Raw genomic sequence first — 24,298 nt, forward strand, 5'->3', positions numbered from 1 at the left:
CCAATACAGCCTGCTGACGCTTGGCAGTAGCTGGCCCATAATGGGACAACTGGTGTGCAACAGTGTCATCTGCCGATGGAGTGGTTGGCCGACTGCGTTCTGTGGAAGAGCTGTAGCTTCTGCAGGAGGACGAGGAGGAGGAGGAGGGGGTGCGAACGCCTACAGCCAACTGTTTCCTAGACCGTGGGCTAGGCACAACTGTCCCTAAATTGATGTCGCCTGTGGACCCTGCATCCACCACATTCACCCAGTGTGCCGTGATGGACACATAACGTCCCTGGCCATGCCTACTGGTCCATGCATCTGTAGTCAGGTGCACCTTTGTACTCACAGATTGCCTGAGTGCATGGACGATGCGCTGTTTAACATGCTGGTGCAGGGCTGGGATGGCTTTTCTGGAAAAAAAGTGTCGACTGGGTAGCTCGTATCGTGGTTCAGCGTACTCCATCAGGGCTTTGAAAGCTTCGCTTTCAACTAACCGGTAGGGCATCATCTCTAACGAGATTAGTCTAGCTATGTGGGCGTTAAAACCCTGTGTACGCGGATGCGAGGATAAGTACTTCCTTTTTCTAACCAGAGTCTCATGTAGGGTGAGCTGGACTGGAGAGCTGTAGATCGTGGAACTTTCGGGTGTGCCGGTGGACATGGCAGACTGAGAGACGGTTGGAGACGGTATTGTTTCCGCCGGTGCCCTACATGCAATATTTCCTCCTACAAAACTGGTGATTCCCTGACCCTGACTGCTTTTGGCTGGCAAAGAAACCTGCACAGATACTGCCGGTGGTGCGGAAAATGGTGGCCTTACAGTGACGGAAGGGATGTTGCGTTGCTGACTAGCTTCATTGGCCGAGGGTGCTACAACCTTGAGGGACGTTTGGTAGTTAGTCCAGGCTTGAGAATGCATGGTGGTTAAGTGTCTATGCATGCAACTAGTATTTAGACTTTTCAGATTCTGACCTCTGCTTAAGCTAGTTGAACATTTTTGACAGATGACTTTGCGCTGATCAGTTGGATGTTGTTTAAAAAAATGCCAGACTGCACTCTTCCTAGACTCTGATCCCTTTTCAGGGATTGCAGACTGAGCTTTAACCGGATGGCAACGCTGTGCTCCAACAGGTTTTGGCTTTGACACGCGTTTTGGTCCAGATACGGGCCCGGCAGATGGAACCTGTTGCGATGTTGATGCCTGCTGCGGCCCCTCCTCCACCTCCGCTTCTGAACTACTGCCGCCTGCACCCTGTTCCCCCAATGGCTGCCAATCGGGGTCAATAACTGGGTCATCTATTACCTCCTCTTCGAGCTCGTGTGCAACTTCGTCTGTGTCACTGTGTCGGTCGGTGGTATAGCGTTCGTGGCGGGGCAACATAGTCTCATCAGGGTCTGATTGTGGATCTGTACCCTGAGAGGGCAATGTGGTGGTCTGAGTCAAAGGAGCAGCATAGTACTCTGGCTGTGGCTGTGCATCAGTGCACTCCATGTCAGAATATACTTGTAATGGGCATGGCCTGTTAAATGTTTCACTTTCTAAGCCAGGGACGGTATGTGTAAAGAGCTCCATGGAGTGACCCGTTGTGTCGCCTGCTGCATCCTTCTCTCTTGTTGTAGTTTTTGCTGAGGAGGACAAGGAAGCGACTTGTCCCTGACCGTGAACATCCACAAGCGACGCGCTGCTTTTACATTTACCAGTTTCGGAAGAGGAGGCAAAAGAGCTAGAGGCTGAGTCTGCAATGTAAGCCAAAACTTGCTGTTGCTGCTCCGCCTTTAAAAGCGGTTTTCCTACTCCCAGAAAAGAGAGCGTTCGAGGCCTTGTGTAGCCTGACGACGAAACTGGCTCCACAGCTCCAGACTTAGGTGGAATATTTTTATCCCCACGACCACCTGATGCTCCACTACCACTACCATCATTACCAGCTGACAATGAACGCCCACGACGACCTCTTGCACCAGACTTCCTCATTGTTTTAAAATCTTAACCAAAGTAACTTTATTTGTTGCTATCAAACAACTTACACGGTGAGCTATAACTTCAGTATGATTTCAATATCCCTTAACAGGTTGGTGAGACCACAAGGAAAATCAGGCACAATGTTACACACTCTGTTTTCTGTGGCACAAAATCACAGAGATGACACACACGCAGGACTGTCACTCAAGCACTAATGTCAATATTAATCTCCCACCTAATTTATTTATTTTTTTTTCTCAGGGAGACTTTAGAAACCAAATAATATTAAAAAAAAAAAAAAAAAGGCTTTCTATGGCCCACAATTAGAGAGAGAGAGGTGGCACAACCAGGAGTCAAGACTGGCGCACAAGCTGAAAGGGCAATATTACTCTCCCACTGTTTTTTATGTTTTTTTTGTTTTTTTCAGGGAGACTTTAGAAACCAAATAATATTAAAAAAACCAAAAAAAAAAAAGGCTTTCTATGGCCCACTGAATGAGAGGGAGAGAGGTGGCACACCCAGGAGTCAAGACTGGCACACAAGCTGAAAGGGCAATATTACTCTCCCACTGTTTTTTTATGTATTTTTTGTTTTTTCAGGGAGACTTTAGAAACCCAATAATATTTAAAAAAAAAAATAAATAGGCTTTCTATGGCCCACTGAATGAGAGGGAGAGAGGTGACACACCCAGGAGTCAAGACTGGCACACAAGCTGAAAGGGCAATATTACTCTCCCACTGTTTTTTTAGGTTTTTTTTTTTTTTTCAGGGAGAATTAGAAACCAAATAATATTAAAAAAAAAAAAAAAATAGGCTTTCTATGGCCCACTGAATGAAAGGGAGAGAGGTGGCACACCCAGGAGTCAAGACTGGCACACAAGCTGAAAGGGCAATATTACTCTCCCACTGTTTTTTTATGTATTTTTTGTTTTTTCAGGGAGACTTTAGAAACCCAATAATATTTAAAAAAAAAAATAAATAGGCTTTCTATGGCCCACTGAATGAGAGGGAGAGAGGTGGCACACCCAGGAGTCAAGACTGGCACACAAGCTGAAAGGGCAATATTACTCTCCCACTGTTTTTTTAGGTTTTTTTTTTTTTTTCAGGGAGAATTAGAAACCAAATAATATTAAAAAAAAAAAAAATAGGCTTTCTATGGCCCACTGAATGAAAGGGAGAGAGGTGGCACACCCAGGAGTCAAGACTGGCACACAAGCTGAAAGGGCAATATTACTCTCCCACTGTTTTTTTATGTATTTTTTGTTTTTTCAGGGAGACTTTAGAAACCCAATAATATTTAAAAAAAAAAATAAATAGGCTTTCTATGGCCCACTGAATGAGAGGGAGAGAGGTGACACACCCAGGAGTCAAGACTGGCACACAAGCTGAAAGGGCAATATTACTCTCCCACTGTTTTTTTAGGTTTTTTTTTTTTTTCAGGGAGAATTAGAAACCAAATAATATTAAAAAAAAAAAAAAAATAGGCTTTCTATGGCCCACTGAATGAAAGGGAGAGAGGTGGCACACCCAGGAGTCAAGACTGGCACACAAGCTGAAAGGGCAATATTACTCTCCCACTGTTTTTTTATGTATTTTTTGTTTTTTCAGGGAGACTTTAGAAACCCAATAATATTTAAAAAAAAAAATAAATAGGCTTTCTATGGCCCACTGAATGAGAGGGAGAGAGGTGGCACACCCAGGAGTCAAGACTGGCACACAAGCTGAAAGGGCAATATTACTCTCCCACTGTTTTTTTAGGTTTTTTTTTTTTTTTCAGGGAGAATTAGAAACCAAATAATATTAAAAAAAAAAAAAAAAGGCTTTCTATGGCCCACTGAATGAAAGGGAGAGAGGTGGCACACCCAGGAGTCAAGACTGGCACACAAGCTGAAAGGGCAATATTACTCTCCCACTGTTTTTTTATGTATTTTTTGTTTTTTCAGGGAGACTTTAGAAACCCAATAATATTTAAAAAAAAAAATAAATAGGCTTTCTATGGCCCACTGAATGAGAGGGAGAGAGGTGGCACACCCAGGAGTCAAGACTGGCACACAAGCTGAAAGGGCAATATTACTCTCCCACTGTTTTTTTAGGTTTTTTTTTTTTTTTCAGGGAGAATTAGAAACCAAATAATATTAAAAAAAAAAAAAATAGGCTTTCTATGGCCCACTGAATGAAAGGGAGAGAGGTGGCACACCCAGGAGTCAAGACTGGCACACAAGCTGAAAGGGCAATATTACTCTCCCACTGTTTTTTTATGTATTTTTTGTTTTTTCAGGGAGACTTTAGAAACCCAATAATATTTAAAAAAAAAAATAAATAGGCTTTCTATGGCCCACTGAATGAGAGGGAGAGAGGTGGCACACCCAGGAGTCAAGACTGGCACACAAGCTGAAAGGGCAATATTACTCTCCCACTGTTTTTTTAGGTTTTTTTTTTTTTTTCAGGGAGAATTAGAAACCAAATAATATTAAAAAAAAAAAAATAGGCTTTCTATGGCCCACTGAATGAAAGGGAGAGAGGTGGCACACCCAGGAGTCAAGACTGGCACACAAGCTGAAAGGGCAATATTACTCTCCCACTGTTTTTTTATGTATTTTTTGTTTTTTCAGGGAGACTTTAGAAACCCAATAATATTTAAAAAAAAAAATAAATAGGCTTTCTATGGCCCACTGAATGAGAGGGAGAGAGGTGGCACACCCAGGAGTCAAGACTGGCACACAAGCTGAAAGGGCAATATTACTCTCCCACTGTTTTTTTAGGTTTTTTTTTTTTTTCAGGGAGACTTTAGAAACCAAATAATATTAAAAAAAAAAAAAAAAAAAAAAAAATAGGCTTGCTATAGCCCACTGAATGAGAGATAGCACACACAGCAGTGGCACACAAGCCCTTACTGAGGCCAATATTTTTCTCCCACTGATTGATGTAGTGTTTTTGTGTTGAGGTAGAATTTAGAACACAAATCACGGAAAAAATAAATAGGCTTTCTATGGCCCACTGAATGAAAGGGAGAGAGGTGGCACACCCAGGAGTCAAGACTGGCACACAAGCTGAAAGGGCAATATTACTCTCCCACTGTTTTTTTATGTATTTTTTGTTTTTTCAGGGAGACTTTAGAAACCCAATAATATTTTAAAAAAAAAAAAAGGCTTTCTATGGCCCACAATTAGAGAGAGAGAGGTGGCACAACCAGGAGTCAAGACTGGCGCACAAGCTGAAAGGGCAATATTACTCTCCCACTGTTTTTTATGTTTTTTTTTGTTTTTTTCAGGGAGACTTTAGAAACCAAATAATATTAAAAAAACCAAAAAAAAAAAAGGCTTTCTATGGCCCACTGAATGAGAGGGAGAGAGGTGGCACACCCAGGAGTCAAGACTGGCACACAAGCTGAAAGGGCAATATTACTCTCCCACTGTTTTTTTATGTATTTTTTGTTTTTTTCAGGGAGACTTTAGAAACCCAATAATATTTAAAAAAAAAAATAAATAGGCTTTCTATGGCCCACTGAATGAGAGGGAGAGAGGTGGCACACCCAGGAGTCAAGACTGGCACACAAGCTGAAAGGGCAATATTACTCTCCCACTGTTTTTTTAGGTTTTTTTTGTTTTTTCAGGGAGACTTTAGAAACCCAATAATATTTAAAAAAAAAAATAAATAGGCTTTCTATGGCCCACTGAATGAAAGGGAGAGAGGTGGCACACCCAGGAGTCAAGACTGGCACACAAGCTGAAAGGGCAATATTACTCTCCCACTGTTTTTTTATGTATTTTTTGTTTTTTTCAGGGAGACTTTAGAAACCCAATAATATTTAAAAAAAAAAATAAATAGGCTTTCTATGGCCCACTGAATGAGAGGGAGAGAGGTGGCACACCCAGGAGTCAAGACTGGCACACAAGCTGAAAGGGCAATATTACTCTCCCACTGTTTTTTTAGGTTTTTTTTTTTTTTCAGGGAGACTTTTGAAACCAAATAATATTAAAAAAAAAAAAAAAAAAAAAATATAGGCTTGCTATAGCCCACTGAATGAGAGATAGCGCACACACAGCAGTGGCACACAAGCCCTGACTGAGGCCAATATTTTTCTCCCACTGATTGATGTAGTGTTTCTGTGTTGAGGTAGATTTTAGAACACAAATCACGGAAAAAATAAATAGGCTTTCTATGGCCCACTCAGTGAGAGATGGCACACACAGGGATGGCACTGTAGCAGAAATGCCAATCTTAATCTCCCACAAAAAAAAAACAAAAAAAAAAAAAAAACTGTCCTACAATTACTATCTCCCTGCAGTAATGTAAGCCAGGTATGGCAGGCAGCAATAGGAGTGGACTGATGCACAAATTAAATAAAAAGTGTGGACAAACAAAAAAGATAGCTGTGCAGAAAGGAAGGAACAAGAGGATATGTGCTTTGAAAAAAGCAGTTGGTTTCCACAGTGGCGTACACACAGCAATACAGCTATCACGGAGCCTTCTAGGGCAGCCCAATGAGCTACAGCGCTGAGGGGAAAAAAAAAAAAAAATAGCTTCCACTGTTCCTGCACACCGAAGGTGGTGTTGGACAGTGGAAATCGCTGCAGCACAAGCGGTTTGGTGGTTAGTGGACCCTGCCTAACGCTCTCCCTGCTTCTGATGAAGCGGCAGCAACCTGTCCCTAAGCTCAGATCAGCAGCAGTAAGATGGCGGTCGGCGGGAACGCCCCTTTATAGCCCCTGTGACGCCGCAGACAGCAAGCCAATCACTGCAATGCCCTTCTCTAAGATGGTGGGGACCAGGATCTATGTCATCACGCTGCCCACACTCTGCGTTCACCTTCATTGGCTGAGAAATGGCGCTTTTCGCGTCATTGAAACGCGACTTTGGCGCGAAAGTCGCGTACCGCATGGCCGACAAGCACAGGGGTCGGATCGGGTTTCATGAGACGCCGACTTAGCCAAAAGTCGGCGACTTTTGAAAATGATCGACCCGTTTCGCTCAACCCTACTCAGGACATAATTCAGTGGAGCGAATTCTGCCAGGAGAATTGCCTGGCCACATGTGTGTCTGCTGTGACTTCAAGTGTTCCGGAGTCACTTCTGGATTTTGTGGATGTGTTCTCTGAGAAGGGTTGTTCAGAGTTGCCGCCACATCGCCCCTATGACTGTACTATCAGATTTAAACCAGGGGCCAAATTGCCTAAAGCAAGAATGTTTAACATCTCCGGTCCGGAGAGACAAGCATTAAAGGATTACATTGCTGAAAGTTTGAGCAAAGGGCACATCAGGCCTTCATCCTCACCCGTGGCAGCAGGGTTCTTCTTCGTGAAGAAGAAAGATGGCGGATTACGCCCGTGTTTGGATTTCAGGGAATTGAACCAGATTACGGTTTGTGATCCATACCCTATGCCACTAATACCAGATTTGTTCAACCAGGTGGCAGGTGCTAAGTGGTTTACCAAGCTTGACCTCAGAGGGGCGTACAACCTCATAAGAGTCCGTCAAGGTGATGAGTGGAAGACGGCTTTTAATACCCCTGAGGGTCATTTTGAAAATTTGGTGATGCCATTTGGGTTGACTAACGCACCTGCAGTGTTCCAACATTTCATTAATGATGTGTTTTCGCATGTTTTGGGGAAATTTGTTATCGTGTACCTAGATGACATTCTCATATATTCTTGCGACCGTGATACTCATTTAGATCATGTCAGGCAGGTGTTACAGCTTCTCAGAGAGAATAAGCTGTATGCTAAACTTGAGAAATGTGTATTTTCTGTTCAAGAGTTGCCTTTCTTGGGTTATATTGTGTCTGCTTCTGGTTTTAAAAGGTGCAAGCGGTGCTGCATTGGGAACAGCCTGATAACCTGAAAGCACTTCAGTGGTTCCTTGGGTTTTCTAACTACTATAGGAAATTTATCAAGGATTTTTCCATCATTGCTAAAACGCTAACTGATATGACTAAAAAGGGTACCAATTTCTCCGTTTGGCCTGAGGCTGCTGTGCGCGCATTTGAATTTCTTAAAGGGAACCTATCACCCCGTTTTTTAAAGATTAGATAAAAATAGTGTGAAATAGGGGCAGAGCTGGGCTTTACATTAGGGCCTTTTTGGTGCCTTTACACCCCCGTTAGGCTGCCGAAATACCTGTGTGAAGTGGCCGTTTTGTCCTGTCTCTCAAGTTGGTCAGGTCAGATGGGCGTGGTCACAGCGCTGTTTGTCCCCCAGGATCCTGCTCATCATTACGTTGGTGGCGTAGTGGTGTGCGCATGTCCAGCAGATGAATCCACTGCCCAGGAGATGAATAGCGGCGCGGTCTTCGCTATTCAGCCGTTTACCGGTGGGCGCGGCCATCTTTCCTGTGGCCGCGCCTGCGCAGATGGAGCACTCTGCTGCCCGGGGCTTCAGGAAAATGGCCGCCGCGATCTCCATCTGCGCACGCGCGGAATCCCGTGGCCATTTTCCTGAAGCCCCGGGCAGCAGAGCGCTCCATCTGCGCAGGTGCGGCCACAGGAAAGATGGCCGCGCCCACCGGTAAACGGCTGAATAGCGAAGACCGTGCCGCTATTCATCTCCTGGGCAGTGGATTCATCTGCTGGACATGCGCACACCACTACGCCACCAACGTAATGATGAGCAGGATCCTGGGGGACAAACAGCGCTGTGACCACGCCCATCCGACCTGACCAACTTGAGTGACAGGACAAAACGGCCACTTCACTAAGGTATTTCGGCAGCCTAACGGGGGAATAAAGTCACCAAAAAAGCACTAATGTAAAGCCCAGCTCTGCCCCTATTTCACACTATTTTTATCTAATCTTTAAAAAACGGGGTGATAGGTTCCCTTTAAGAACAGTTTTGTTTCAGCCCCCATTCTTGTGCAGCCAGACGTATCAAAACGTTTTGTTGTGGAAGTCGATGCGTCTGAGGTTGATGTGGGGGCGGTACTATCACAAGGCTCATCTTTGAGTGATTTGCGTCCATGCGCCTATTTCTCCAAGAAACTGTCGTCCGCCGAACGTAACTACGATATCGGCAACAGGGAGTTGTTGGCAATCAAGTTGGCCTTTGAGGAATGGCGACACTTCTTGGAGGGGTCGGTACATCAGGTTACTGTTATTACTAGTGTTGAGCGATACCGTCCGATACTTGAAAGTATCGGTAAGTATCGGCCGATACCGGCAAAGTATCGGATCTAATCCGATACCGATACCCGATACCAATACAAGTCAATGGGACTCAAGTATCGGACGGTATCCCTGATGGTTCCCAGGGTCTGAAGGAGAGGAAACTCTCCTTCAGGTCCTGGGATCCATATTAATGTGTAAAAGAAAGAATTAAAATAAAAAATATTGCTATACTCACCTCTCCGACGCAGCCTGGACCTCACCGAGGGAACCGGCAGCGTTCTTTGCTTAAAATGCGCGCGTTTACTTCCTTCCGTGACGTCACGGCTTGTGATTGGTCGCGTGCCGCCCATGTGGCCGCGATGCGACCAATCACAGCAAGCCGTGACGTAATTTTCAGGTCCTCAATGCCTAATTCTAGGCATTCAGGAGTTTAAAATTACGTTCCGGCTTGTGATTGGTTGCGTCGCGGTCACATGGGCGATGCGACCAATCACAAGCCATGACGTCACGGGAGGCAGGAAACGCGCGCATTTTAAAATTACGTCACGGCTTGTGATTGGTTGCGTGCCGCCCATGTGACCGCGACACGACCAATCACAGCAAGCCGTGATGTAATTTTCAGGTCCTGAACGCAGAATTAGGCATTCAGGACCTGAAATTACGTCACGGCTTGCTGTGATTGGTCGCGTCGCGGTCACATGGGTGGCACGCAACCAATCACAAGCCGTGACGTAATTTTAAAATGCGCGCGTTTCCTGCCTCCCGTGACGTCACGGCTTGTGATTGGTCGCGTCGCCCATGTGACCGCGACGCGACCAATCACAAGCCGGAACGTAATTTTAAACTCCTGAATGCCTAGAATTAGGCATTGAGGACCTCAAAATTACGTCACGGCTTGCTGTGATTGGTCGCGTCGCGGCCACATGGGCGGCACGCGACCAATCACAAGCCGTGACGTCACGGAAGGAAGTAAACGCGCGCATTTTAAGCAAAGAACGCTGCCGGTTCCCTCGGTGAGGTCCAGGCTGCGTCGGAGAGGTGAGTATAGCAATATTTTTTATTTTAATTCTTTCTTTTACACATTAATGTTGTTTCGATACCGATACCCGATACCACAAAAGTATCGGATCTCGGTATCGGAATTCCGATACCCGCAAGTATCGGCCGATACCCGATACTTGCGGTATCGGAATGCTCAACACTAGTTATTACCGATCATAAGAATCTGCTGTATTTGGAGTCAGCCAAGCGTCTGTCCCCCTGGCAGGCTCGCTGGGCATTGTTTTTCACGCGGTTCAATTTTGTTGTCACTTACAGACCGGGGTCTAAAAACACTAAGGCGGATGCTCTGTCCAGGTGTTTTCCGGGGGGAGAACCTCGGGAGGATCCAGTACCCATCCTCCAAAAGGGTGTTGTGGTTTCGGCTCTCACTACCGAGGTTGAGGCTGAGATTCCCGAGGCTCAGGAGGAGGTACCATCTGAGCTTCCCATCAACAAATCTTTTGTACTGCTTCATCTCCGCTTAAAGGTTTTGGTGGAGCATCATGATGCTGTCCTGGCTGGCCACCCAGGGGTTAGAGGTACCTTGGAGTTGGTGTCTCGTCGGTTTTGGTGGCCCAAGATCCGACAGGACGTGGTCTCATACGTGTCAGCTTGTACCACGTGCGCTAGGGCTAAGACGCCCCGCTCCCATCCTGTTGGCACACTACTTCCTCTTGAGGTACCTAGTAAGCCATGGATGGAAATCTCCATGGATTACATCACTGACTTGCCCTCCTCAGCTGGGAACACGGTCATCTTGGTGATTGTTGATTGGTTTTCAAAAATGTCGCACTTTGTGTCTTTGCCTTCGTTGCCTAATGCTAAGACTCTGGCTTAGGTATTTGTGCAGGAGGTGGTCAGACTTCATGGGGTTCCGTATGACATCGTGTTTGATAGGGGTACTCATTTTGTGGCAAAATTTTGGAAAGCATTTTGCTCACGGCTGGGTATCAAGTTGTCTCTTTCTTCGGCGTTTCATCCTCAGTCAAATGGTCAGACTGAGCGTATGAACCAAAATTTGGAACAGTACTTATGCTGCTTTGTCTCTGATAACCAGGAGGAGTGGTCTACCTTTCTTCCTTTGGCTGAGTTTGCCATCAATAATCACTGCCAGGAGTCGTCTGGGGAGTCTCCGTTTTTTTGTGTTTACGGGCTACATCCTCAATTTTGTACTTTGAGTCAGAGGGGCTCTTCCGGCGTTCCGGAGGAGGACCAGTTAGGAGCACAATTGTCATCAGTCTGGAGGAGAGTGAAACAGCGCCTGTTGAGTGTGGGTGCTAGGTACAAACGTGTGGCTGACAGTAGGCGTGTGCCAGGTCCGGACCTGAGTGTGGATGACTGGTGTGGTTATCCACAAAAAACATAAGACTCAAAATACCATCCCTTAAATTGGGTCCACGGTTTATTGGTCCATTTAGGGTCACCGCCATCATTAACCCAGTAGCATACCGATTGGAGCTTCCTACGGTGTATAAGATACACAACTGTTGTGAATTTGCTTTTTGCTCCCTCTAGTGGTTACTAGTTTTTTGACTCTGGTTTTTCTGTCATTCCTTTTATCCGCACCTGGGTCGTTAGTTAGGGGTGTTGCTATATAAGCTCCCTGGACCTTCAGTTCAATGCCTGGCAACGTAGTTATCAGAGCTAGTCTGCTGTGCTCTTGTCTACTGATCCTGGTTCCAGTTATATCAGCTAAGTCTGCCTTTTGCTTTTTGCTATTTGTTTTGGTTTTGTATTTTTGTCCAGCTTGTTCCTAAACTATATCCTGACCTTTGCTGGAAGCTCTAGGGGGGCTGGTGTTCTCCCCCCGGACCGTTAGATGGTTCGGGGGTTCTTGAATTTCCAGTGTGGATTTTGATAGGGTTTTTGTTGACCATATAAGTTACCTTTCTTTATTCTGCTATCAGTAAGCGGGCCTCTCTGTGCTAAACCTGGTTCATTTCTGTGTTTGTCATTTCCTCTTACCTCACCGTCATTATTTGTGGGGGGCTTCTATCCAGCTTTGGGGTCCCCTTCTCTGGAGGCAAGAAAGGTCTTTGTTTTCCTCTACTAGGGGTAGCTAGATTCTCCGGCTGGCGCGTGTCATCTAGAATCAACGTAGGAATGATCCCCGGCTACTTCTAGTGTTGGCGTTAGGAGTAGATATATGGTCAACCCAGTTACCACTGCCCTATGAGCTGGATTTTTGTATTCTGCAGACTTCCACGTTCCTCTGAGACCCTCGCCATTGGGGTCATAACACACAACGTGTTCCACAGGTCTCTTTTAAAGAAGGTGGTGGGTTCTGTGGACGCGGCGCCTATGCCACCTCCAGTCTTGGTGGATGGTAATTTGGAATTTGAAGTCTCCAAGGTGGTTGACTCTCGTGTAGTGCGCCGCACTTTACAGTACTTGGTACACTGGCGTGGTTATGGGCCTGAGGAGAGGTCCTGGGTACCAGCCTCGGACATTCATGCGGATCGGCTGGGCAGGTTTTTTCACCATCGCCATCCGGACAAGCCGGGTCCTATAAGCCGTGAGGGCCCTGGGGTCCCTCGTAGAAAGCGGGGTACTGTCATGTCGGACGCTGTTCAGACCAGGTCGTTCGACAGACAGCGGTAATTCCACTTTTGACCGTCGATTTTATCTAGCTGGTCCGGGGTTAATTTACCTTGATGCTTGGATTGGAAGCTGGGTCATGCCCATTGCCTTTAAATAGTTCTCCTGAACATTGGGCGTCGCCGATTATAGCTTCTGTCTTGTGCGTTATTATCTCGGCCTGGAGTGGTGAGCTAGTAGTTGGAGTATCGTTGCTGGTGGTGTATTTACCTTTGTCTTATTTACTTCTTCCTATATTTGTATTTATTTTGCCCTGCGCATTTATAGTGTATTCCTGAGTGACTGAGGCGTGGTGTATATTTTCCGTTATCCTTGTCTGTGCTAACTGTGGGTATTGGTGTATTATCTTTTCACTGGGTGGTTTCAGCCTAGGGTTGAAACAGGAGACAGGGCGAGGGTCGAGGCCTAGACATGCACACCATCAGTGTAAACTCTAGGTAGAGGGTCAGTCAGGATTTCCCTAGTCTGAGGGAAATTGCAGGGGACCGGGTTATTAGCTCTTGCCCACCTAGTTTCCCCGTGACAACATGTAAGAGTATGTCAAGGACAAGAAAGCTTGTGGCTTTTTCCTAATAAAACAGGTATGCTTTTTGTAACAATGTGAGGAATGTTGTACAATGCTTATATGTTTTGATTAGGCTTTATTGTGGAAGATTCATGTTTATTTCTAAAATATGTTTTATGCTATTGTAATACAGTTTAACATTAGGACATAGATAATAAGATAAATATAGTTAGTAAATGTGAAGTAGAGTGCAGGGCACTGTAGTTCAGGAAGTATTTAGGTACAGTAAGGTAATAGTTAACATAAATAGGAACAGCCCCAGTTAGAAAGGGTCACAGGTAATATAAGAATAAGTATTTCCTGGTTATAGTAGTGTAGATTGTGTAGAAATGTGGAGAAAGTGTTGACAAAGGAGATCAAATGGCTGAAAGTCATGTGGATACTTGGGAAAATGGAGGGAAAATGCAGCATGAGAATGGCTGCAGCAAAAATGGATAAAGAGTCTGTGATTCACTGTGTGGTTGCATCTGGATCTGAGATTGCAGAACAAACAGTCTTAAGGACTAGGGTTGAGCGAAATGGATCGGACAAATTAAAAAATCGCCGACTTTAGAGGGTTAGAGGACCCACTGTGGGATTGGCCATGAGGTCGGCGATCTTCGCACCAAAGTCGCTTTTCGTATGACACGTTCAGCGCCATTTTTCAGCCAATGAAGGAGGACGCAGAGTGTGGGCAGCGTGATGACATAGGTCTCGGTCCCCACTATCTTAGAGAAGGGCATGACAGTGATTGGCTTGCTTTCTGCGGCGTCACAGGGGCTATAAAGGGGCGTGCACGCCGACCGCCATCTTACTTCTGCCGTTCTCAGCATAGGGAGAGGTTACTGCAGCTTCGTCAGAAGCAGGGATATAGTTAGGGAGGGAAGATTAACCCCCAAACTGCTTGTGCTGTAGCGATTTCCACTGTACAACACCACCTTTTTTTGCAGGGACAGTGGAGGCTATATCTTTGTGCATCAGCTCTATAGCTTATTAGGCTGCCTTATAAGGCTCCCTGATAGCTGCATTGCTGTTTGCACCGCTGCTGTGCAAACCAACTTCTTTTTTAAAAGCAACAATCCTGTTGCTCCTTTCTGCAGTTATCTTGTTTATTTGTCCACACTTTTGTGTGCAGCAGTCCTTTTTGTTGCTGCCATACTTGTCCTGAGATCATTGTAGGGAGATTGAAATTGTACTACAGTCCTTGGATTTTTTCAGATATCTTCCAGCCACTTGCTGACACTTACATTGCGTTGTGTTACACACTGGGCCTGAGTTGTGGTGCTGTCTCCCCCCCAAAAAAGGGAGATTGAAATTCTCACAAAGTGGATATACCTCAGTCCTCTTAGTTTGTGGTGTATCAGCCAGCCACTTGCTGCCACTCACATTGCGCTGTGTTACACACTGGGCCTGAGTTGTGGTGCTGTCTCCCCCCAAAAAAGGGAGATTCAAATTGTCACACACTGGATGTACGTCAGTTCTGTTAGTTTGCCGTATATCAGCCAGCGACTTTCTGCCACTTACATCGTGTTGTTTTATACACTGGGCCTGATTTTTGGTGCAGTCTCCCCCCAAAAAAACGGAGATTTAAATTGGCACTAAGTGGATCTACGTCAGTTCTGTTTGTCGTATATCTGCCAGCCACGTCTGCCACGTACATTGTGTAGTGTAATACACAGGGCCTGAGTTTTGCTGCAGTCTCCCCCCAAAAAAAGGGAGATTTAAATTCTCAACAAGTTTAGATACACCTTCTACCATGTTTTACAGTACCATATAACGGTTGTTATTTTGGTTACATTTTCCCAAAAATGAGGAAGTCTGGTGGAAGAGGCCGTGGGCAGTTGTTGCCAGCTGGTAATGATGGTGGTGGTGGTGGTGGAGCATCTGGTGGTAGTGGGAAAAGCAAAATAGCAGCTAAGGCTCGAGTTGTTGAACCAGCATCATCTTCTGGCTACACAAGGCCTTGAAGGCTCCCTTATCTGGGAGTAGGAAAACCGCTTTTAAAGCCGGAGCAGCAGGAACAAGTTTTGGCTTTCCTTGCTGACTCAGCCTCTAGCTCTTTCGCCTCCCCTGCAGAAAGTTCCAAATTTAAAAGCAGCGAGTCGTCAGTGGATGCTCCCGGTCAGGAACAATTCGCTTTCTTGTTTCCTTCACCCAAACCAAAAGTGAAGGATGCGTCAGGCGACACTACAGGTTACTCCATGGAGCTCTTTACACATACCGTGCCTGGGTTAGAAAGGGAAATTGTTAACAGCCCATTACAAGATGAATCGAACATGGAGTGCACTGATGCACAGCCACAGCTAGATTATTATGCTGTTCCATTGACTCAGATCACTACATTGCCCTCGCAGTGTACTGAGGCAGAATCTGACACTGATGAGACTATGGTGCCACGTCCCGAACGCTATAGCACCTTACACGGTGACACAGAGAAAGGTGCACATGGCATTGAAGAGGAGGTGATAGATGACCCAGTTGTTGACCCAGATTGGCAGCCATTGGGGGAAGAGGGTGCTGCTGCCAGTAGCTCAGAAGCGGAGGAGGATGATCCGCAGCAGACATCTACATCGCAACAGCTTTTATCTGGCAGGCCCGTCTTAGGCCAAAAACGTTTGTCAACCAAAAAAACAGTTTTAGGACAGTGTGGCCATCCGGTGAAAGTAGCACAGCGTGCAATGCCTGAAAAGGTATTCCATAGTAGGAATAGTGGAGTGTGGCAATTTTTTAACCAAGGTCCGAATGATCAGTGCAAAGTTTTCTGTAGGAAATGCTCAAAGACTTTAAGCAGAGGGAAGAATCCCCAAAATTTAAATACAACGTGCATGCGTAGACATTTAACCAGCATGCACTTGCAAGCCTGGACTAACTACCAAACGTCCCATACCGTTGGTGCACCTGCTCAGAATGAAGGTAGTCAGCAACGCTACATTGCTTCCCTCACTGTAAGCCCACCGGTTAGGACACCACCAGCAGCAAATGTGGAGGTATCGTCGCAAGGCCAAAGCAGTCAGGGAATCACAAGGTTTTTGGTAGGAAACACTGTATGTAGGTCAACATCAAGAATACCATCACCAACCCTCTCTCAATCCACCATGTCCACCACCACCACCGCTTGTTCCACCATATTCAGCTCTCCAGTCCAGCTCACCCTACAAGAGACTCTCGTTAGGAAAAGAAAGTACTCATCCTCTCATCCGCGTACACAGGGTTTGAACACCCACATTGCAAGACTAATCTCGTTAGAGATGATGCCCTACGGGTTGGTTGAAAGCGAAGCTATCACCTACCCAGTCGACACTTCTTTGCGAGAAAAGCCATCCCAGCCCTCCACCAGCATGTCAAAGACCGCATTGTCCATGCACTGAGGCAATTAGTAAGTAGAAAGGTGCACCTCACAACAGATGCATGGACCAGTAGGCATGGCCAGGGACGTTACGTGTCCATCACGGCACACTGGGCTAATGTGGTGGATGCAGGGTCCACAGGGGACAGCCATAGTGGGACAGTTCTGCCTAGCCCACGGTCTAGGAAACAGTTGGCTGTAGGCGTTCGCCACCCCTCCTCCTCCTCCTCCAGAAGCGAAAGCTCGTATACAGAGCGCAGTCGCACGACCACTCCATCCGCAGCTGCCAGTGTTGCACACAAGGTGTCCCATTATGGAACAGCTAGTGGTAAGCGTCAGCAGGCTGCATTGGAAATGAAGTGTTTGGGCGACAACAGACACACCGCGGAAGTACTGGCCGAGTACTTGCAGCAAGAAACTCAGTCATGGCTGGGCAGTGTACATCTTGAGGCAGGCAAGGTAGTCAGTGATAACGGAAGGAATTTTATGGCTGCCATAGCCCTTTCAGAACTGAAACACATACCTTGCTTGGCTCACACCTTGAACCTGGTGGTGCAGTGCTTCCTGAATAATTATCTGGGGTTACCAGCCCTGCTCCTGAAGGTGCGAAGACTTTGCTCGCACATCCGCCGGTCGCCCGTACACTCCAGCCGTATGCTGAACCATCAGCGATCGCTGAATCCTCCCCAGCACGCCTAATAATCGACGTTGCAACAACGTGGAACTCCACACTGCACATGCTTCAGAGGCTGTGCGAACAGAGGCATACTGTAATGTATTTGTGGGAGGATACACATACACAGGCAGGCAGTTGGATGGCAGACATGGAGTTGTCAGGTGTGCAGTGGTCGAAGCTACAAGACCTCTGTCAAGTTCTTCAGTGTTTTGAGGAATGCACACGGCTGATATGTGCAGACGATGCCATCATAAGCATGAGCATCCCACTAATGCGTCTGCTGATGCAAAGTTTGATGCACATTAAGGAGCAGGCGTCTGCAGCCGAGGAGGAGGGAAGCCTTGATGACAGTCAGCCATTGTCTGCTCAGGGAACTCTCCTGGATGAGGTGGTGGACGAAGAGGAGGAGGAGGATGATGATGGGGATGAATATTTATGGGAGGAGGATGCTTCTCAGGGGGCAATAGAAACTGGTGGTGTTGCAAGGTCAGGTACAGGGTTTTTGCGGGAGACAAGTGATGTTGATTTGCAAGAAAGTGCTCCTCAACCCAGCACAAGCAGTGAATTGACACCTGGAACATTGGCCAACATGGCTGATTATGCCTTGCGTATCCTAAAAAGGGACCCCTGCATTATCAAAATGATGACTGATGACGATTACTGGTTGGCCTGCCTCCTGGATCCACGATATAAAGGAAAATTACAAAATATCATGCCACATGAGAACCTTGAGCAAATATTGGCTACCAAACAAGCAACTCTTGTAGACTGTTTGGTTCAGGCATTCCCAGCACACAGCGGCGGTGATGGTTCTCACACAAGCTGTAGGGGGCAACATGGCAGAAGTGTTAGAGGTGCACAAATCAGAAGTGGGTTTGGACATAGGGGTTTTATGACCAGGTTATGGAGTGATTTCGCAATGACCGCAGACATGACTGTTACTGCTGCATCGATTCAAAGTGACAGGAGACTGCATTTGTCCAGTATGGTTACAAACTATTTTTCCTCCCTTATCGATGTTCTCCCTCACAGGTCATTCCCCTTTGATTACTGGGCATCTAAAATAGACACCTGGCCTGAATTGGCAGAATATTCATTACAGGAGCTCGCTTGCCCTGCTGCTACTGTGCTATCAGAAAGAGTCTTCAGTGCTGCTGGTTCAATACTGACCGAAAAAAGGACTCGTCTGGCTACCCAAAATGTTGATGATCTAACCTTCATTAAAATGAACCAATCATGGATTTCAAATTATTTTGCCCCACCTTCCCCTGCTGACACGTAGCTTGCCTGAAAAATGTCTTGCTTTTGGCCTCCTCTTACTGACTGCTCCAATTCCTCCATTTGCAGCTGCTGAATGTCCACCATAGGCCATTTTTTAACCTCCCTAAATGGGCTGACTCCCCCCACAGGGCCGTGGTCACCACCTAGCGCAAGCACCCGTGCGAGTGCTGTTTGCCTGGACAGGTGGGTGTGCCCACTCTTGGGCGATGGCACTGGCACAGGGTCCCTCATAGTACAATGAAGTGTCTCTGACGGTGGTGGTGCACAACCAACGTCAGACACACCGTCGTAACAGATCGAACAGTGCTCTACCACTTGCAATACTTACCTCTCCCTGCTCCACCACTGTGTAGTCTGTGCTGTTAAATCCTTCAATGGCACTGCCAATACTAATTTGTTGAAATGATAGATGATATTAAAAATATACAGGGGCCCTGGCCTCCATTTAGACCAGTTAATACTTTGCGCCAACTACCACTGTCTGCTACTCAGCAGAGGAGCCCACCCCTGTACCTAGCTATGCTACCTGTTTATTTATGAACATTTTTTTGGCAGACATTTACCTCACTTTATTATTTTGGCCTACTAACTGTGTCAGCCACTCCTTACAGTTGTCCTCCACTGAACAAAGCTATGCCGCCTGTGTACTCCTGTTACCAGTTTTGAACTGCATTTAGCCTACTTTTTTATTTTAGGCCTACTAAGTCTGTCTGTGCCACTCCTTACAGTTGACCTCCACTGAACAAACCAATGCCGCCAGTTTACTCCTGTTACCATTTTTGAACTGCTTGGAGCCTACTTTTATAATGTGGGCCTACAAACTGGGTCTGCGCCACTCATTACAGCTGTCCTCCACTGAACAAATCTATGCCGCCTGTTTACTCCTGTTACCAATTATGAACTGCATTTAGCCTATTTACTTTTTGGGGCCTACTAACTGTGTCAGCCTCCCATTACAGTTGTCCTCCACTGCACAAAGCTATGCCGCCTGTTTACTCCTGTTTCGAATATTAAACTGCATTTGGCCTACTTGTTTGGTTGGGCATACTAACGGTGTCTGCCGCTGCTCATTGTTCTCCTCCACTGAACAAAGCTGAGCCGCCAGTTTACTCCTGTTTAGAAACTGCATTTGGCCTACTTGTTTGGTTGGGCCTACTAACGGTGTCTGCCGCTGCTTGTTGTTCTCCTCCACTGAACAAAGCTGAGCCGCCAGTTTACTCCTGTTTCGAATATTAAACTGCATTTGGCCAACTTGTTTGGTTGGGCCCACTAACGGTGTCTGCCGCTCCTTGCTTTTCTCCTCCACTGAACAAAGCTGAGCCGCCACTTTACTCCTGTTTCGAATATTAAACTGCATTTGTCCTACTTGTTTGGTTGGGCCTACTAACAGTGTCTGCCGCTGCTTGTTGTTCTCCTCCACTGAACAAAGCAGTGCCGCCTGTTTACTCCTGTTACCAATTTTGAACTGCATTTGGCCCACTTTATTGCTTGGGCCTACTAACTGTGTCTGCCACTCATTACAGTTTTCCTCCACTGAACAAAGCAATGCCGCCTGGTTAGTCCTGTTACCAATTTTGAACTGCATTTAGCCTACTTACTTATTTGGGCCTACTCACTGTGTCAGCCTCTCATTACAGTTGTCCTCCACTGAACAAAGCAATGCTGCCTGTTTAGTCCTGTTACCAATTTTGAACTGCATTTAGCCTACTTACTTATTTGGGCCTACTCGCTGTGTCAGCCTCTCATTACAGTTGATCTCCACTGAACAAAGCAATGCCGCCTGTTTAGTCCTGTTACCAATTTTGAATGGCATTTAGCCCACTTTATTATTTGGGCCTATATCTGTGTTTCCTCCTCATCCTGCCCATTGCCCAGCCACTGCTAGATGAGTCTGCTGGTACATTGACCCAGACCGCTACATTCCCCTTGCACTCACAGCCAGAAACTGACCCTGCTGAAAGTCAGGTTCCCCTTCCCGCATACTATACCACCTTACACAGGGACAAACAGGAAGGTGCAGATGAAAGTGCAGGTTCCTTCATCAGGTGGGGGGGCATACTCATTGGCGACGTCACTGGCACAGGGCCCCTCATAGTATGCAAAAGTGTCTCTGCCGGTGGGAGGTGCCACCGCCGTCAAACACACTGCCGTACTTTGAGGGGCCCTGTGCCAGTGCCAATGCGAATGAGTGCCCCCCCTGCTTGCTCAGGGTCTCAGCACTTGCAAAGTTTAAATACTTACCTCTCCCTGCTCCACCGCCGTGACGTAGTCCGCGTTTCCTGGGCTTACAAAAAACTTGAGCCATCCCTACCCCCCCACACCTTTAGCCAAATGACCCCCAATTTTCAATGCCTAACTATTATTATAAGGTAAATTAAGATTGACAAGCTTAAGTAACAAGAATTGATGTTTTTGGCATTAAAATGGGCACTGTAGGTGTTTTCCTGTCCTCCATTCACTGCCGACTTTGATTCCCCATTGACTTGCATTGGGTTTCGTGTTTCGGTCGGCCCCCGACTTTTCGCAATAACTGGCCGATTTCACCAGTCACGAAACCCGACTCGATCCTAAAAAAGTAAAAGTCACTCAACTCTATTAAGGACTAAAAGTGAGTGTTGTGCATTTTACACAAACCACACAACATAACAGACACTTTTTACTTGTGGGGTGCCAGGGCATGGGTACACACCAGCCTCCTTGCCCATATCTACCGACTTGCGCACCTTGCAAACAAGCCATAACCTTAATAGGCTTAATTAACGCCTGAAACATTGGTCAAAGTTGTCTGAACACACAAATCTCCAAGGGTGCCCAAACTTTTGCATCTGCCCATTATCCTTTTTATAATTTTTAAAATGAAAATAAAAATGACAAATATATATTTTTTGGCTAAAATACAAAGGAAATGTGTCATTCATCTTTAACATTGGGCCTGTTAGGTATCATTTCATCTTTAACTTGCCTAACTGTTTACAATATTAGTAATTTTGACTAGAGGTGCCCAAAGCATTTACATGTCACTGTAAAATAGATAAACAGATACAGTAGATATGAGCTAATAAAATGCCTGCAAACTGGATGGGATCGGTAGAATTGGGCCAGATACAGGCTCGTACTGGCCCACAGGGGAACAGGTGAATATGTAGGAGTTGGGACAATACACTTGATTCTCTTTGTACAGACAAGGGAAGCATCCAGTTTATTATTATATAGAAGCATAGGTAAATGTGTGACTTAGGGTAATCGAAATTTGCATGTAGCTGAACAATAGTCAGAGTCATTATTACTGGTGGGTCCTAAGCACCCCAGTACGACACCGGCTAGATATTACATGTAGAGATCACAAAGAATGGGGGGCCGGAGCAATTAAATGGATTATATCTGATAACTATCAGGCTGAGGTTTCAACAGCACAAACTAAATCCCCTGCCATGAGGCGTGCTCCACTCCTGCTGTCCATGGTACTGATTGATGATCACTAGTATCACTCAGTATGCAGTAACTTCACCGAGTCTCCTGCACTGACTGTAGGTTTTTTTTGGGGGTAAGGGTTTGTTTAGTTAATGTCCACAATGTGGTTGTTGTGGAATGTCAGGGGAATGAATGACCCCATTAAACGGAAAGCGATTTTTGATAGCATGAAAACACACCAATCTATATATACAGTCATGGCCAAAAGTATTCACACCCCTGCAATTCTGTCAGATAATACTCAGTTTCTTCCTGAAAATGATTGCAAACACAAATTCTCTGGTATTATTATCTTCATTTGATTTGTCTTAAATGAAAAAAACACAAAAAGAATTGTTCTAAAGCCAAATTGGATATAATTCCACACCAAACATAAAAAAAGGGGTGGACAAAAGTATTCGCACTGTTCGAAAAATCATGTGATGCTTCTCTAATTTGTGTAATTAACAGCACCTGTAACTTACCTGTGGCACCTAAAAGGTGTTGGCAATAACTAAATCACACTTGCAGCCAATTGACATGGATTAAAGTTGACTCAACCTCTGTCCTGTGTCCTAGTGTGTACCACATTGAGCATGGAGAAAAGAAAGAAGACCAAAGAACTGTCTGAGGACTTGAGAAACCAAATTGTGAGGAAGTATCAGCAATCTCAAGGCTACAAGTCCATCTCCAAAGACCTGAATGTTCCTGTGTCTACCGTGCGCAGTGTCATCAAGAAGTTTAAAGCCCATGGCACTGTGGCTAACCTCCCTAGATGTGGACGGAAAAGAAAAATTGACAAGAGATTTCAACGCAAGATTGTGCGGATGTTGGATAAAGAACCTCGACTAACATCCAAACAAGTTCAAGCTGCCCTGCAGTCCGAGGGTACAACAGTGTCAACCTGTACTATCCGTCGGTGTCTGAATGAAAAGGGACTGTATGGTAGGAGACCCAGGAAGACCCCACTTCTTACCCCGAGACATAAAAAAGCCAGGCTAGAGTTTGCCAAAACTTACATGAAAAAGCCTAAAACATTTTGGAAGAATGTTCTCTGGTCAGATGAGACAAAAGAAGAGCTTTTTGGGCAAAGGCATCAACATAGAGTTTACAGGATAAAAAAAGAGGCATTCAAAGAAAAGAACACGGTCCCTACAGTCAAATATGGCAGAGGTTCCCTGATGTTTTGGGATTGCTTTGCTGCCTCTGGCACTGGACTGCTTGACCGTGTGCATGGCATTATGAAGTCTGAAGACTACCAACAAATTTTGCAGCATAATGTAGGGCCCAGTGTGAGAAAGGTAATTTGGAATTTGAAGTCTCCAAGGTGGTTGACTCTCGTGTAGTGCGCCGCACTTTACAGTACTTGGTACACTGGCGTGGTTATGGGCCTGAGGAGAGGTCCTGGGTACCAGCCTCGGACATTCATGCGGATCGGCTGGGCAGGTTTTTTCACCATCGCCATCCGGACAAGCCGGGTCCTATAAGCCGTGAGGGCCCTGGGGTCCCTCGTAGAAAGCGGGGTACTGTCATGTCGGACGCTGTTCAGACCAGGTCGTTCGACAGACAGTGGTAATTCCACTTTTGACCGTCGATTTTATCTAGCTGGTCCGGGGTTAATTTACCTTGATGCTTGGATTGGAAGCTGGGTCATGCCCATTGCCTTTAAATAGTTCTCCTGAACATTGGGCGTCGCCGATTATAGCTTCTGTCTTGTGCGTTATTATCTCGGCCTGGAGTGGTGAGCTAGTAGTTGGAGTATCGTTGCTGGTGGTGTATTTACCTTTGTCTTATTTACTCCTTCCTATATTTGTATTTATTTTGCCCTGCGCATTTATAGTGTATTCCTGAGTGACTGAGGCGTGGTGTATATTTTCCGTTATCCTTGTCTGTGCTAACTGTGGGTATTGGTGTATTATCTTTTCACTGGGTGGTTTCAGCCTAGGGTTGAAACAGGAGACAGGGCGAGGGTCGAGGCCTAGACATGCACACCATCAGTGTAAACTCTAGGTAGAGGGTCAGTCAGGATTTCCCTAGTCTGAGGGAAATTGCAGGGGACCGGGTTATTAGCTCTTGCCCACCTAGTTTCCCCGTGACAACATGTAAGAGTATGTCAAGGACAAGAAAGCTTGTGGCTTTTTCCTAATAAAACAGGTATGCTTTTTGTAACAATGTGAGGAATGTTGTACAATGCTTATATGTTTTGATTAGGCTTTATTGTGGAAGATTCATGTTTATTTCTAAAATATGTTTTATGCTATTGTAATACAGTTTAACATTAGGACATAGATAATAAGATAAATATAGTTAGTAAATGTGA

The sequence above is a fragment of the Ranitomeya variabilis genome, chromosome 1 (genome assembly GCF_051348905.1).
Source record: "Ranitomeya variabilis isolate aRanVar5 chromosome 1, aRanVar5.hap1, whole genome shotgun sequence".
Taxonomy (NCBI): domain Eukaryota; kingdom Metazoa; phylum Chordata; class Amphibia; order Anura; family Dendrobatidae; genus Ranitomeya; species Ranitomeya variabilis.